The sequence below is a fragment of the Mus caroli genome, chromosome 9 (genome assembly GCF_900094665.2).
Source record: "Mus caroli chromosome 9, CAROLI_EIJ_v1.1, whole genome shotgun sequence".
Lineage (NCBI taxonomy): Eukaryota > Metazoa > Chordata > Mammalia > Rodentia > Muridae > Mus > Mus caroli.
Window position 1 is genome coordinate 30,782,914 of NC_034578.1, and position 16,843 is coordinate 30,799,756.

The window sequence follows — 16,843 nt, forward strand, 5'->3', positions numbered from 1 at the left end:
TCACAACTGTGTGTAACTCCACAGGACTGGATGCCTTCATCTCAACCCACCAGCAAATATGCACAACCCCTCCCCCCCCCCACAGACATTCACATAATTTAAAAAATAAAAATAAGAGTGTGTAGGATGGCTCTGTGAATAAGGGTACCCAATGACCCCCTCTCTGGAGCTCCATTCCTGGGACCCACGAAAACCAACCCAAAGTTGTCTCTGACTTCCATGATGCCTTCTAGCAGGCCACAGCCCCACATAGACAAATATGTGCACAAAAATTTTAATGTAATAAAAATTAAGAAACAAAACAAATCTTAAGGGCTGGATGTGGTATTACACAATTTTAATCCTGGCACTGGGGAGGCAAAGGCAGAGCTCTGAGTTTGAGGCCAGACTGGTCTACACAGGGATTTCCAGGCCAGCCGAGGTTACATAATAATACCTTGGAGGGGCTAGGGGGGTAAAACAAGCCCATATGTGGCTCAGTATGTGACTTGGTAGTTGTATGCTTATCCAACATGCTAAAGACTGTGGATTCAATCCCCAGTAAAACACATACATGAATGTGCGCATGCACACGCACGCACACACACACACACACACACACACACACACACACACACACACGAGTAGCACATGCTTGTACTCTCAGGTCCTCTGGAGGCTAAGGTAAGAAAATCATCATGAGTTCTAGACCAGTCTGGCTATCATAGCAAGACCCTGTTTCAATAAGACAGGAACCAATACAAAAATGAAAATATGTCTTTTGCAGCAGCAATACTCACAGAGCTAGAGGACATCTCTGTTGCCAAACCCCTAGCAATAGTCCCCTTCTTACTTTCCTTGGTTTCTGCAGTTACTCCAGGTCATGTACCCACATCTGAAGACCTGGAAATAGGAGCCTTGGGAATCTAGGTTTTTCTTAAAAGTCATTAAAGTGGAAGAATACAGGGCTATCCTCTGAGCCAAATCGCTATCATCTCTAGGAGTTTGGCTGGGCTTACTCAACAAAGATCATTATAGCTGGGCTCTGCTGAGTGTTGAGTTCTGTCCTGGGAGGAGGGCACAGGGAGTCATGGATCCTTATCTAAGCGTCCAGCCACCCTTCCAACCACTGTTAAGTATGCAACTCTGTCCTAGTTGTGCCGGCCTTGGAGTCTTTGGGAAAACTAGAGGATACAGATGGAAAGGGAATGGGGAAGGGTCTCCATCCATAGCCAAGGGAGAGTGACCATCCAGGTGTGGACCTTCCGGTGTGACTACTTTAAAGTCCCCCACACTCCTGACTGTATCCTTCACTGTCTGCTCAATAAACTCACTCATTGGTTCCCCAGAGTTCACTCTGCACCTTGACTTGCGGTCAGGACTGCATGAGGAGAGGGTAATCACTGTTTATGTCTCCAAGGGAAGGGAGGAGGAGAAAGAAAGAATAAGCGTAATGTGATCAACAATCATGGGCTGGGTAGTTTTATGTCAACTTGACACAAACTAGAGTTATCTGTAAAGAGGAAACCTCAATTAAGAAAAGGTCTCCACAAGATCGAGCTGTGGGGGCATTTTCTTAATTAGTGATTGACGAGGGAGGGCCCAGGTGATAGCGGTCCTTGGCTGTATAATAAAGCAGGCTGAGAAAGCCTTGGGGAGTAAGCCAGTAAGCAGCATCTCTTTATGGCCTCTGCATCAGTTCCTGGTTCCTGCCCTGTTTGGTTTCCTGTCCTGACTTCCACTGATGATGAACAGTACTGTTCAAGTGTAAGCTGAAGAAATCCTTTTCTCCCCAACCTGTTTTTGGTCATGGTGTTTTTATCACAGCAACAGAAACCCTATCTAAGACAATACATTCCCTCTTGGCAGTGGGCAAAGAGACACCTTGTTGGTGGTGGTGTTCTTACATCAGTCAGGGGCAGAGCAGATGGCAGTCCTTTGTTTATCCTGGCTTGATGTCTGGCTTGGCAGCCAAAGCTGTTTTATGTCTAGGACTCATAAAAATCTAATCAAATCAAATCCAATCCAGGTAGGGGAGCACGGGAGGAGGAATACAGAAACCTGTGGGCCACCATGCTACCCAAAGACCTGCCCTCCAGCACACAACACAGGCAGGCCACAAGGCACTACTTGCCTCCATATTAGCAGAGATGGGCAATGCCACCCAGGATCCAGCCTCGTGGCCAACCTGCAGCAGGAGCTACCACAAGGTGCGAGTATGTGGTGGTCAGGTGGGAGAGAAAGAGAAGTTGAGAAGTTGAACAGCTTGAGCATTATGAAGAAAGATGGAACTGGAGACTCAAGGGTAGAGAGGAGTAGCTTGTTGTGAATGGCCAGCCGCACCACCGGGGACCATGCTGGGTCTGTGGTTGGGGCAGCCACCAGGGACCATGTGGATGTCCAGAGGCTGTGCGAAACTGTTCCGGCTCCTCAATAGCTGCAGTGCTCAGGAGAGCAGGCCCTGCACCTTGACCAGACAGCACAGTGGAGCTGGCTGTCGTGACAGGGGTGTGAGTGAGTCAGCCCAGAGAGCGTGTGTGGGAAAGCTGACCCCACCACTTGTCTCCTGTGGGTGGCATGGGAACAGAGGTGATGCCCCACCCCTCACCACTTCTGGCAGACCGGAAAACTGCCCACGGGGTCATGAGCTGGGGAGAGCTAGCCCTGCCCTTTACCAGAAGCAATACTCGGGAGAGCTGACCCTGAACCTCACCTGGGCAGCACAGTAGGGCTGGCCCTGGTCAAAGGGGTGCAGGTGAGCTAGCCCCAAGGGTGAGAGCGAGCTACCCCCACCACCTGCTGCAATCTGAAAAGCTGGCCCCAGGGTCATGAGATCAAGTAAGCTGACCCCACCACTTGTCTGCCGTGAGGTGGCTTGGGTGCAGGGGTGATGCCCTCCCCTTGCTCCCTCACTACCTTCCGGCAGTCAGGAGAGCTGGCTTTGGGGACATGAGAACTAGAGGGCTAGCTAGCCCTGTAGAACTCAGGAGAGTGGGCCCTGCACCTTGTCTGCACAACACATTGTAGATGGCCCTGATGGAGAAGACACAGGTTAGCCAGCCCTAAAGATGTGAGCATGGTAGAACTGGCCCAGCCTTCCAAGACTGCAGCATTTGGGGAAGTGAGCCCTCTGCCTTGACAGAGAACAGTGGAGCTGGCTATGGAGGTATGGGTGCAGCGAGCTGGCCCTTAAGGCAGGAAAGCAGGAAAACTGACCTTGACTCCTGCTGATGGTGCCATTGGGTGACCTGACCCAAGCAGTCAGTGCTGAAGAACTCACCCTGGTGGTAGGAAAAAGGGAAACTAAGACGGCTGACCAGCTCAGCTATCTCACACAGGCCCAGATTCAGGGCTCTGAGATGGCCCACACCCAAATCTAAATCATCTACAATAGGTTGGGACATGTAAAAGGGGCAGTCTGGCTGACCCAAAGCTGTGGAATATGGAAAAACAACAGGATAACTGAGAGGAGTCCCAATGAGGAGCCAATATTGATGGTGTCACAAATGCTGGAGATCTTGAACCAGACTCATTGCAATGAACATTTTGCAAGTAAAGAGGGATGTACTGTGGGACACACTGTGACACACTACAGCTTCCACCATGAGATATTTCCTATGCTTTGATTTTTGTTTGTTTGTGTGATTTGGGGGGGGGGGTTGTTAAGGGTGAAGGGATATGAAGGGATGGCAAGATGAACAGGACTGGGATGCATGATGTGAAACTCACAAAGAATAAAAAGCTAACAACAACAAAAGAATGCATTATATACATGTGTAAGAATGTCCTAAAGAAGCCCATTAGTTTGTCTAATTAGCATAAGTTAATATAACTTTTGTTGTTGTTGTTTTTGGAAACAGTATCTCACTGTATAGCTCTAGATGGTCTGGAACCCACTTTGTAAACCAGGCTAGCCTTGAACTCAGAGAGCCACCTGCCTCTAGTTAGTTAGCATTAAAGGCGTGCACTAGCATGCCAGGTACAAAACAAATTTTAGCACCAAAATTTACATCACAGATATGCTGTATCTACCATTAAAATTATTCCTGTTTTGAAAAATACATGGAGCCAGAGGTATATATACCATTAAAATAAGAATAAATTACTATTATTGTTTATCATTATTATTATTATTATTATTATTATTATTATTATTATTTTGAGAAAAGAATCTTGCTATGAAGCCCTGGCCAGGTTGGTCTCAATCTCGAAGCGATTCTCTTGCCTCTTTCCTCCAAGTATTAGGATTACAGGCATGTGGCACCACATCTGCTGGTTATTCTTGTTATTGTTCTGCTATACTGGAGAAGTATTGGAGAATGAACCCAGACTCTCATGCATGCCAAACAAGAATTCTATCACCTCTAACCCAACTCATTGTTTTTAAAGCTGATTTCTATTAGTCAATGGAAGAAGACATTATATTTTGAACAGCTTCCCAAATAAAAGGATTAAAATACCTCCTGTTACTATTGTTAACAGTATAGAATCATCAAATTTGTAAACTGGGACATCTTAGCTTATGCTGGTAACAGCATACAATGACAGGGACTGCCTGCAGTAGGCTGGGATGGAGACATCTCAGAAGCCCACAGCAGTTCCTTGTAGAAAAGGATGGCATCTAGGACCCTGAGAAGCGGAAGACACATCCCTCCAGGGGACCCACCATCGGGGACTGCCTGAAGTAGGCCAGGATGGAGACATCTCAGTAACCCACAGCATCTCTTTGTAAAAAACAGTTGTTCCCATTTCTCCTAACCTTAGCCCTGGACAACAGCTGTATAGATTTCATTTGTGCACGACTGCTTTTTAGTTGGCCTTGGTGTGCATAATTATTCTATTATATCTGACTTTCTTTAAAAAAAAAAAAAACATTTATTTATTAGTATACATAAGTACACCGTAGCTGCCTTCAGGCACACCAGAAAAGGACGTCAGATCTCATTATGGGTGGTTGTGAGCCACCATGTGGTTGCTGGGATTTGAACTCAGGACCTTTTGCAGTCAGTGCTCTTACTGACTGAGCCATCTCTCCATCCCTATATCTGACTTTCTTATTTCTTTCTCCTTCTGCTCTGGTGAATTCTGTGAAACTAGATGTTCCTTGATGTAATGATTTTTTTTTTCAAGAAAGGGTTTCTTTATGTAACCCTGGCTATCCTAGAACTCACTCTGTAGACCAGGCTGGCCGCAAACTCATAAATCCCCCTGCCTCTGCCCCACAAGTGCTGGGATTAAAGGCATGAGTCACCACTGCCCGGCTGATGTAATGATTCTTAAACAACTAAAAATTGAGGCATGGGACACAGCATAGCACAGTCCTAATGGCCCAGGTACATTCTGTGTGCTCTCATCTTGGAAACAATGCAATAACTGTACATTGGCAGTTCCAGATTAATGCTTGACTTGCAAAGAAAGTTTGAAGAAATTATTAGAAAATGAAATAGAGTCAACATTGGGACCTCAAGAAAGAAAGAAAAAAAAAAAAACTACTGAAGTTAAGAAATGAGTTTTGCATAACATTTGAGAGTGGTTCCTGGATAAGCAAGTATAGAATAAGTAAAATCTTATATTAGTAAAACTAAGTCAAACACTGGGACTCTTAGGAGAGTCACTGTTTGCAATGTGCAGAAGCAGAAAGCTAGCAGAACTACTGAGTTAAGAGTTAATTTGATTCTTTCTGGCCACTGCCTGGCAGCTTTGCCCATGTCATTTATCACTAGAGCTTCACAAGAAAATGTAAGTAGCTGGCCTTGGAGCTCTGAGCTCTGAAGTATAATAAGTTAAAGTTTAAATAATGATAAGTTNGCAATTATTATTATTATTTTGGCTATAGGCCTGGGAATAGGGAAGCTTGAAGGTTTGGGGAACAATTGTAATTCTTGATTCTTTGTGGGACATGGTTATTCTTTTGAATTTGATTTGGCAATGAATGTACAATGTCTTTTTTTTTTTAACCTGCTTTTGGAGTATCAATAAAAGACTGGGGCAAGAAAAAGGCGAGCAAGCATGAGAAAAGCATGTGAAGAGTGAGTGAAGAGAGAATGTGAGGTGTGTGTGGAGTATGTGTGAGCGAAAGGAGAGTATATGTGGTGTATATGATGTGTGTGAAGTGTGTGTGTGAGAGTGAAAGGGGAATGCACAGAGGTGTGTATGAGCATGAGAGTTCAAGGAAAGAAAAGCACATAGGAGGAAAGCAGAGCACACAGGAGAATGCAGAGCGTGTGTAGCCTCAAGCTGCGAGGCTATGAGCCAGAGAGAAAGAGATCAGAGACTGAGAGAGAAGAGAGAGCAACTTTAAGCCTTAAAAAACTGACTGTCAGCTTATACGCAAAAAGTAGTCTGTGTATATTTATGTGTATTTATTATGTGCCTTCCAGATATCCCTGCCTCCTGTTGAGAACTCTGATCCCCTGTCGAGGCTGGACCCCGACAAGCTTATGTTTCTTTTCCTGTATGTAAAGCTGGATATCTTCATCAGCACGTTGAATGCCAACAAGGAACATTAATCAGCCAAAAAACTCACGGTTTCTATGTGCAGCACAGCCACCTGACTTGTGAAGCCTGGGGTAGAGCCAGGGAATCTGTACATCTAACAAGTTCCCAGGTGGCCTGATCCTGCTGGCCCAGGGACCACACAGAAAGATAACTGGGCAAACTCAAGTTGCTTCTACAGTGGTAGAACAAAGAGATAAGTCTGCAACTTGGAACATCTCAAAGTATCCTTATTCTGTTGTCACACTTTGGAATTTGGCTAGGGATATAGACAGGGCTCAGAGAGCAAGGATGCTTGCTGCCACATCTGATGACCTGAGATTGAGTCCCAGAATCCACATGATGGAAGAAGAGACTGGACTGTGACTTCTACATGTATGCCGTGGCAGACCAGTACCCTTCCTGTGCTCAAAATAAATAAATAGGTATGATAATAATAAAGTAAATCTGGAGGAGCTGGAGGGATTGCTCGGTGGTTAAAAGCATATACTATTCTAGAAGGGACCAGAATTAGATTCCCTGCATCCATGTTGGGCAGCTTACAACCACCTCTATCTCCAGCTTCAAGGGACATGATGCCTCTGACCTCTGCCAGTACCTGAATACACATGCACAGACACACACAGACACAGACACACAGACACAATGATTTCTTTTAAAATTTAAACTTTAAAAAGTTGTTAAAGATCCTGCCTATAACTTCAGGAGAAGACTTCTGCTTTACCAGAGGCCATGCCAGAACTACGGACCCCAAGTAAGACACCACCAACAGCACCACAGGCTCCCCAGCCCCACCCTCATATTCTGGCCAGCCCAGCACTCAGGCAGGAGACTCCTACTTTATTGGAAGCCACACAAAGAACCCCAGATGGTTAGAAGCCAGTGTAAGAACACAATCAACAACAGGCAGGGCAATATGATACCACTGTAGCCTAGCTAACCTACTACAGCAAGCCCTGGATACTCCAACACAGCTAAAGCACAAGATAATGACTTTAAATCCAATTTTATGAAGATGATAGAGGTCCTTAAAGAGGAAATGAATGAATTCCTCTTAAAAATCCAGGAAAATACAAACAGATGAAGGAAATGAATAAAACTGTTCAAGATCTGAAAATGGAAATAGAAGCAGTAAAGAAAACATAAACTGAGGGAATCCTGGAGATGGAAAATCTAGGCAAGTGAACAGGAACTACAGACGCAAGCATCAACAACACTATACAAGCAGTGGTTGAGAAAAATCTCAGCTGTAGAAGAAGCAATAGAAGAAATTGACAAAAAATAGTCAATAAAATACTTGCAAATCAAATCCAAGAACACATCAAAAAGATCATCTACCTTGAAGAAGTACGCTTCATCCCACAGATGGAGGGATGAATCAATATATGAAAATATCAGTTCAATTCACCATATAAACAAACTGAAAGGAGGGAATAAAACATGATCATCTCATTAAATGCTGGAAAAGCCTTTGACAAAATCCAACACCCCTTTAATAAAAATCTTGCAGAGATCAGGGATACAGGGGACTTACCTAAACAAAATAAAGGCAATATTCAGGAAGTCAATAAACAATATAAAATTAAATGAAAAGAAACTCAAAGCAATTCTACTAAAATAAAGAATAAGACAAGGCTGTGCATCCTCTCCATGTCTATTCAATATAGTACTTGAAGATCTAGCTAGAGCAATAATATAACTAAACGAGATCATGGGGATATAAATTGGAAAAGGAGGAAGTCAAAATATCCCTATTTTCAGAAGATGTGATACTATGTATAAGCAATCCCCAAAATTCTACTGGAGAACCCCTATAGCTGATAAACACCTTCAGGGAAGTAGCTGGATACTAATTAACAACAACAACAACAACAATCAGTAGCCCTCCTATCTACAAATGATAAAAGGTCTGAGAAAGCAATCAGGGAAACAACACCCTTCACAATAGTCACTAATAATATAAAATACCTTGGAGTAATTCTAACCAAGCAAGTGAAAGGTCTATATGACATGAACTCCAAGTCTTTGAAGAAAGAAATTAGAGAAGATATCAGAAGATGGAAAGATCTCCCATGCTCATGGATCAGTAGGATTAACATAGTAAAAATTCTCATTTTACCAAAGAGACACCATGACATGACCAAAGCAACTTTTATAAAGGACAATACTTAATTGGGGCTGGCTTACATTTTCAGAGGTTCAGTTCATTATCATCATGGTGGGAAGCACAGGAGCATCCAGGTAGACATGGTGCTGGAGAAGGAGCTAAGAGTTCTACATCTTGATCCAACTGCATCTGGGAGAGACTGTCTTAGAGGCAGCTAGGTAACACAGTGATACACTTCCTCCAACAAGGCTCCACCTCCTAAGAGTTCCACTCTCTGGGCCAAGCAAATACAAACCACCACAGGTTCATCAATGGAATCAAATCAAAGACCCAGACATGAATCCACACACTTATAGACACTTGATTTTTGACAAAGAAGCCAAAATATACAATGGGAAAAAATTAAGCATTTTCAACAAATGGTGCTGGTTTAGCTGGATGTCAGCATGTAGAAATATACAAATAGGTTCTTATCTATCCCCCTGCACAAAACCTAAGTCCAAGTTGATCAAAGGGCTCAACCATAAAACACTGAACATGATAGAAGAGAAAGTAGGGAATATCCTTAAACATGTTGGCACAGGAGACAACTTCCTAAACAGAACATCAATAGTGCAGACAGTAAGATCAACAATTAATAAATGGGACCTCATAAAACAGGAAATCTGGCAAGTAAGGCAAGTAAGGCAAAGGACACTGTCATCAATAGGAAAAATGGCAGCCTACAGGACGGGAAAAGATCTTCACCAACCCCCCCATCTAACAGAGGGCTAATTTCCAATACACATATATAAAGAAATCAAGAAACTAGACATTGACAAACCAAATTAAAAATGGGGTATAGATCTAAACAGAATTCTCAACAGAAGAATCTCAAGTGGCCGAGAAGCACTTAAAGAAATGTTCAACATCCTTAGCTGTCAGGGAAATGAAAATCAAAACAACTCTGAGACTCCATCTTACACCTGTCAGAGTGGCTTAGATCAAAAGCACAAGTGACAGCTCATGCTATAGATGAGCTGTTATGACTGTGGAGCAAGAGAAACATTCCTCCATTACTGGTGGGAATGCAAACTTGTACAGCCATTTAGAAACCAGTATGACGGTTTCTCAGAAAACTAAGAATCAATCTATCTCAAGACCCATCCACACCATTCCTGGTCATACACCCAAAACCACAAGGACACTTGTTCAACTACATTCATAGCAGCTTTATTTGTAATAGCCAGAAACTGGAAACAACCCAGATGTCCTTCAACCGAAGAATGAAAAAAGAAAATGGTACATTTATACAATGAAGTATTATTCAGCTGTTAAAAACAATGACATCATTAAGTTTACAGGCAAATGTATAGAACTAGAAAAGATCATCTTGAGTGAGGTAACCCACACCCAGAAAGACAAACACGATATGTACTCATTAATAAGTTGTTATTAGCCAGAAAATACAGGATAACCATACTACAATCCACAGACCCAAAGAAGCTAAATAACAAGGGAGTCAAGGGAGGACGCTTGAATCTCACTGGGAAGGTGAAATAAAATAGACATCCAGGATGGATAGAGGGAGGGAACTAGGGAGGGAAAGGTGGTAGGGAGGGGGAACTCCCAGTGATCTATGAGGGTGGCCCTAGCTAAGACTCCTGGGACTGAGGGAAACAGAACCTGAACTGGCCATTTCCTATAACCAGGCAAGACTTCTACAATTTGTCCTACCTACAAGATGTGCTGGGGTAAAGGTAGCATAGAAATTATGGGAGTTGCCAGCCAATGACTGGTCCAGCTTGAGATCCATGCTAAGAGAGGGAACCCACCCCTGACACTGCCTGGAGGACCAGGACCCAGAGGCTGGATAGCCCGAGACCTAGAATAGACAATGATTCCTAATGATATTCTGCTATACTCATAGATGGGTGTTTAACCCAATTGTCATCAGAGAGTCTCCATCCAGAAACAGATGGAAACAGACACAGAGGCCCACCACCAAACATTAGGTGTAGCTCAAGGTATCCTGTGGAAGAAGGGAGGAAGGATTGTTCTTACAGATGGGGTCAAGGATAGCACAAGAACCCACAGAATCAACCAACTTGGGCTCACAGGACTTCACAGAGACTGATTCGATAAGTTTGAAACCTGCATGGGATTGACCTAGGCCCCCTACATATGTGTTACAGTTAAACAGCTTGCTCTTCTTATAGAACTCCTAACAGTGGGAGCAGGGGTTGTTTCTGGATGTTGTTTGCCTGCTTTGGGTACTCTTTTCCTCATACTGGGTTGACTCATCTACCTTAATACATGGGAGGTGCCTAGACTTAACTGCAACTTGATAGGCCATGTTTGGTTGAGCATTCTGACTGCCCCTTGAAACTAGAATCCTATATGTCCGTCTTGCCTTCTTCCCAATGCTTTATCTTTCTTTGAAGCTATTTACTGCCACTTGATTAGTTCATTCATGTGTTCTATAAGGCAATTTTGTTTGTTTGTTGTTTTGAAATAGGGTTTCTCTGTATAGTTCTGGCTATCCTGGAAGTTGCTCTATAGACCAGGCTGATCTCCATCTCAAAGATGGCCTGCCTCTGCCTCCTTGAGTGCCGGGATCACAGGCGTGTGCCACCACTAGAAGCAGTGACTTCGTTGTGTGCTATCATCCCAACAGAGGTTGAATCCAGGTGCTTTGGTAGCTAGGCCACAGTCTACCTACAGAACTGACCAGTATCGATACAGTCTAAAGAAGAAGGAATGCATTACAAAGCACTTGAAGTGTGTGTACATACAACTGCATATGCATAGCACCAAAGAGCCTGAAGAATATACTCCAGCATGAAGAGAGGGCACTCCTGCTAGCAGCAGACTTTTACAGAATCAAAATCTTAAGTCATTTTTATTATTGCAATTTTCTAAAACAAGAATGCATCACTATATATAAAAATACATTGGAGGAAAAATAACACATCAGAAACAGAAAAATAAGCCATCCTTCTAAACAGCCACCGAATTGCAAATTCAAAGCCAGCTGGGCTATACAGCAAGACCCAGTCTCAAAACAACAACAAAAATAAACCAAAAACCAAACAAACAAAAATAGTAATAACAAAAAAAAATGTAGGGAGTGGTAGTGTGCACCTATAATCCAGCACTTGAGAGGTAGGAGCAGGACTACAAGTTCAAGGCTGGCCTGGCCTGCACAGCAAGGTTCATGGCAAGCTAGGCTATATAGTGAGACATGTCCCCAAAAATGTAACAGACCTAGAGAGGTTAAGCAATTTGCCCAGAGCCACTCACACACTATTAAGTGGAGGTTGGGGTCAGAATATATGGGATCTGGCTTTTCTATGGAATGCAGTCTTCCTCATTCCATAGGGCCATAATCTTCTGTGCTATAGCCATGTTTTCCAAAAGCAGCTCTATCAGATAATAGAAACACGAATGTCCCAACCCTACTGCTAAACACAAAGACAGCTGTCACTAAAGCTATCAGACATGAGGTGCCAGTGTGACTGGATAGTAAGCTGTAGACTGTAGCCTGCTGTGGCTGGAAAACAGGCACTAGAATATTCAGAGTAGAACTGGAGAGGACCCTGCTCTAGCTGACTGTTCACAGAGTGACTTAACATTTGCGCCACATGCTCCCCATCCCGCTCCCATTCCCCATCACTAGTATGAGCTCATGAGGAGGGAGGCATGGGGTAGAGAAGTTTAGAAGAAGAGCCAAGTGGTTGTGTTCCCAGCCCTTGGGCTCTGGCAGCAGCTCATTATCCACAAGAATGTTCTAGCAGTGGGATGGTCACACTGATGCACTCCAGCTGAACAGCAGCCCACATAGTCCTCCTCTCTGTGGCTCACATGAGCAGGCTAAATAAGGCTCTGATTAGGATGGCTCCACCTTGACTTTAGCAGACCTGTGGATCTCCTGCAAGGCCTTCTGCAGTAAGTAAAGCCCCTCTTTCTCCAAGCTGGACACAGAAACCCAACTGTTCCTGGAGGTGGGAAGCGGGGCTCTCCAGAAGAAAGTTAAGAGCAGCTGCTGCCACTCACTGCCAAGGCCAGCTTAGCCAAATCCCCAGGAAAATGCTGCAGCACATGAACATGAAAACACAAACCACAGACAGTCTGCTCTCCTTCCTACACACATGTTCAAACAAGGCAGCTTTCCCCAGCCAAGCCCCGGACTGGAGCAGGATGAGGTCATTTCAATGTCTCTGTCTGTGGCTTTTGCTTTCCCTTCATTCTGATGAGCCAGTTTCCACTGATGTGACCCAGATGCGGCCCTGGGAGGACAGAGAAGCAAGAGCAGGGAACATGATTGGAGTTCGATCCCTACCACTTCAAGGGCCTCCTAGAGCTAGCCAGGTGAGGGAACACACAAATCAGCAGGCCCAGCAGGGCAGTGGGTCACAGGATTCCTACAGAAAGCCTTCAGGAGAGGCAGGTAGAAGGACCACCTACTTGATCTGCATTCACATTCTTCCTCTGTGGATGTTCCCTGGCTGGAGAGACAGAGGGAGGAGTGGAGGCTGGCTGTTGGTCACAGGCTTTGGTGTGGTGTCACTGTCCTGCACCGTGGAAGTACTCAGGGGAGGCCTGAACAGACCTCCACATGAAGGGTTAGCGTGGCGGAGGGTGGGTCAGATCCTTGCAGCAAGCTTCTGCTGTTAATGACCTGTCTCTGTAAAAACTCAGGATGCTGCTGAAGACAGAGGGGAGGCAGATGCTGACTTTAGCAAAACCCTCAGCACGATTGTAGTCAACTTCTCCACACCTTAAGTTCCAAAGGAAGCATGTGACAGCACCAGGTAACAAAACCCCTAGGTCTCCTGGTCCCCAGGCAAATTTGGTAGCTGGAATGGTAGTCTTGGGGACAGCAAATGGTGCAGTGGGGCAAAGAGCTCTCTGAAAAGCTCCACTTCAGAAGTCAGAGAGCTGATTCATAGTGAGATTGCAGAACTGTTGAATGACAGCCCTGGTCTTAGAGCTGAGAATTCACCTGCTTCTTATGGAGGTGAGTACAGCAGACCACAGGAGCCAAACACTCCAGAAGACAGCACTCCTTTTAGCTCTCCTATTCAAAGTATTTGCTTGCTTCACTCAGAGGAACGTTGGGTGCCAATTCCTGATGTAGCACCCCTGGACATTGTGGCATGGGAAAGAAGGCCAAAGCACCGGATAATTCCCCAAGAGAGAAGCTGGGAATTCTAGGTTGTGACCTACTTAGACGTACGAGTGAGGAATAAACACAGAACCAGCCACCATCACTTGTGGTGATGGGACTTGCTGCAAGCAATCAGCTTTCACCCATTGTCACTGGGCAAGGAGGCTCAGAGCCTCGGGACCTTGTCCCCATCGGAGGAAGGCAGAGAAGAGCACACAGTTCCCGCTGTGCTGGCTACTCCTCGTTACTCTCCATCTACTCATTCCTAAGTGCTCTGAATGAAACGGTTCCTCCAGCCTTTAAAGAGTGTGCTGAGAAGAGAGGCCACTGCTGTTGCCAGTAGAAGACACGGGAGTCAAACCATCAGAAGAGGGGGCACAGGTCCTGGGTCAAGAATTTGAGTTGGGTATCAGGGTTTTTCCCACCTTGGAATCATTCTGCTTAATATCTTCTGCTGTCCCTCTAAGGGCCCTGGCACACTCAGGTTAACTAAACACACCAGCAAAGAACGCATGAGCAAAGACAGAGAAACCTGTCACCTTTAAGCAGTGATACCAGCTCAGTAGAGCTCACTTCCAGTCAGTCCTGCTAATAAGCTGGCATCGCACAAAGTGAGTTCTAGGACAGCCAGGACTGTTACAGAGAAATACCAAAGGGAACAAACAAACAGCAACAAACCAGCATTGCAACCCTGTCTACCTCCAGCCCTCCACAGCATCAAACTCTGCCCATCTAGAAGAGGCTACACACATTTCCTAGGGCTGTCCCTCACTGATACATACCCTAGAGCAGCAGTTCTCAGCTCCCTAACTCATGTGGGTCTCGACCCCTTTGGGGATCTAATGACCCTTTCACAGGGGCTGTATATCAGATATCCTGCATATCAGATGTTTATATTACAATTCATAACAGTAGCAAAATTACAGTTACAAAGTAGCAACAAAAATAATTTTATGGGGGGGGGGTCCACCAAAACATAATAAACTGTATTAAAGGCTACAGCATTAGAAAGGTTGAGAACCACTGCTAGAGATACTCAGGGGTCATCTCAGCTGGAACACACATGGTTTGGAGCTATGCAAAACTCAGTGGTTAACTGATAGGTTCCGCCTGACCAGAGTCAAAGGCACGCTGTAAAGGAAGCAGCAGAGGCCTCAGACAGGTCTTTATTATTATTTTGGTTTTTTTTTTAATTTGCACCCATCTTACTTGATGAGTTAGCACCTAAAAACTGTCTATGTATTCAAGTATCACAACACTAGTCTTGAAGAACTCACATGTCTAACCCCATTCCTTTACCTCTTCTTATTTTTTTAGACAGGGTTTCATTATATATCCTAAGCTGGCCTGGAACTGTAAACCAAGCTTGCCTCAAACTCAGAGATCCAAGTGCTGGGATCAAAGGCTTATACCACCATACCAGTCCTGCCCCAGTTTTTTCAATACTAACATTCATCAGATGGTCCTCATCACAGCCTTTGCTTTTATGTGTTTATCTTAATATGAGCATACACATATTCAGTTCTCTTGAAGAACAAGTGATCACCTGAGCTCCCCAGGGTCCCCTTGGATCTCCCTCTTTTCTGTACTACTGTGGAGTAGCCCAAGATATGCATACACCATGCTTTACTGACCTCACAGGGTCATTTAAGTTGTTCTCTTCTTGTTTTGGTCTATCACAAATGATGCTGCACTGAATATTTTTCACCCCTTCATTCATACACATGAGCTTGTGTCTGAGCCAGATATCAGGAAGAGGAAATGCTAGCTCAAAGGAATGTACTTTTTACAAAGGTGGATGTCCATGGTTCTTGTCATGTGTGTGTACACATACCCACTATACAAGAGCACCCAGGAATGTGTACATAGGAGTGAGGGAGATGTTAAGGTCTCCATCTGTCTGGATTCTCTCTGGTGTGCTCTCAATGATGTAACTTGCTGTGTTCTTTTTTGTTTGTTTGTTTGTTTGTTTTTGTTTTTGAGACAGGGTTTCTCTGTACAGCCCTGGCTGCCTTGGAACTCACTCTGTAGACCAGGCTGGTCTCGAACTCAGAAATCCACCTGCCTCTGCCTCCCAAGTGCTGGGATTAAAGGCGTGCGCCACTGCCCGGCAACTTGCTGCGTTCTATGCTACAGATATCTACAGGAACCTCAGCCACCAAATGTAGACATATGTGGGAGACACTCAACTCCTATTTAATGGTGACTCCCTGGTCATTAAAAAAAAGCTTACCCCAGCACTCGGGAGGCAGAGGCAGGCGGATTTCTGAGTTCGAGGCCAGCCTGGTCTACAAAGTGAGTTCCAGGACAGCCAGGGCTATACAGAGAAACCCTGTCTCGAAAAACCAAAAAAAAAAAAAAAAAAAAAAAAAGCTTACCACATAGGCCAGAGGTTGTGGCACACACCTTTAATCCCAGCACTGAGGAGGCAGAAGCAAGTGGATCTGTGAGTTCCAACCCAGCCAGGGCTACATAGTGAGACACTGCCTTTATAAACAAAAAAGGTCCACTGCAATGGCAGTAAAATGAATAAAGCCACAAGGTTGCCAAGAACGAGGTGGGAGTCAGGAGGAATGGGACCAATTCATTCCTTGAAACTAATAGCACAGTGTGAACATATAGGACAGCGCAGGAGGAAGCTGCCACATAGGCAGTCAGTAGGCTACATAGAGATCATCAGATCTTCCAGGAGGAAAGCTGGGTTCTGAGAAACAGCTACTGAGGATGGGAAGGGAAATGAAGCTGAAAACTGAGATCAACTTAAGGGCTGTCTGCAGAACAAGTGCACTAATTGGCTCCATCGCTGCCACATCCCAGGGGAAGCAGCTAATGCCAGGTGAAAACAGGAGGGCTGGCCTCCAAAATATTAAACCAAGGAACTAGAGAAAAAGTTGACAAACTTCTATAAAAAGCCAGCTACTAAATATCTGAAGCTTTGTAGGCCTGATAGGGTCTCCAGCTCATATTATTCTTCAGTTGGGAGCATGAACTTAGAGTACCAGTCAAACTGTGCCACTGAAACCCAGTCTAACAGCCAATAAGCCCCTCTCCCAACTACAGAGTACCACAGGAGCTTCCCATTCAGGGCAGAGGCCTACTGTAGAAAGAGATCA

The 16,843-nt window shown here is 44.7% G+C and overlaps 1 protein-coding gene and 1 non-coding gene across 2 annotated transcripts in view; one reads left to right on the forward strand and one right to left on the reverse strand.

Moving 5' to 3' along the window:
- LOC110302302 (CMP-N-acetylneuraminate-beta-galactosamide-alpha-2,3-sialyltransferase 4) overlaps positions 1–16,843 on the reverse strand; it is a 106,570-nt gene that overhangs the window by 74,479 nt on the left and 15,248 nt on the right. The window lies entirely within an intron of this gene.
- On the forward strand, positions 1,837–1,980 carry LOC115032019. The gene has a single exon (XR_003837667.1). It is a non-coding gene; the product is annotated as a small nucleolar RNA SNORA48 (small nucleolar RNA).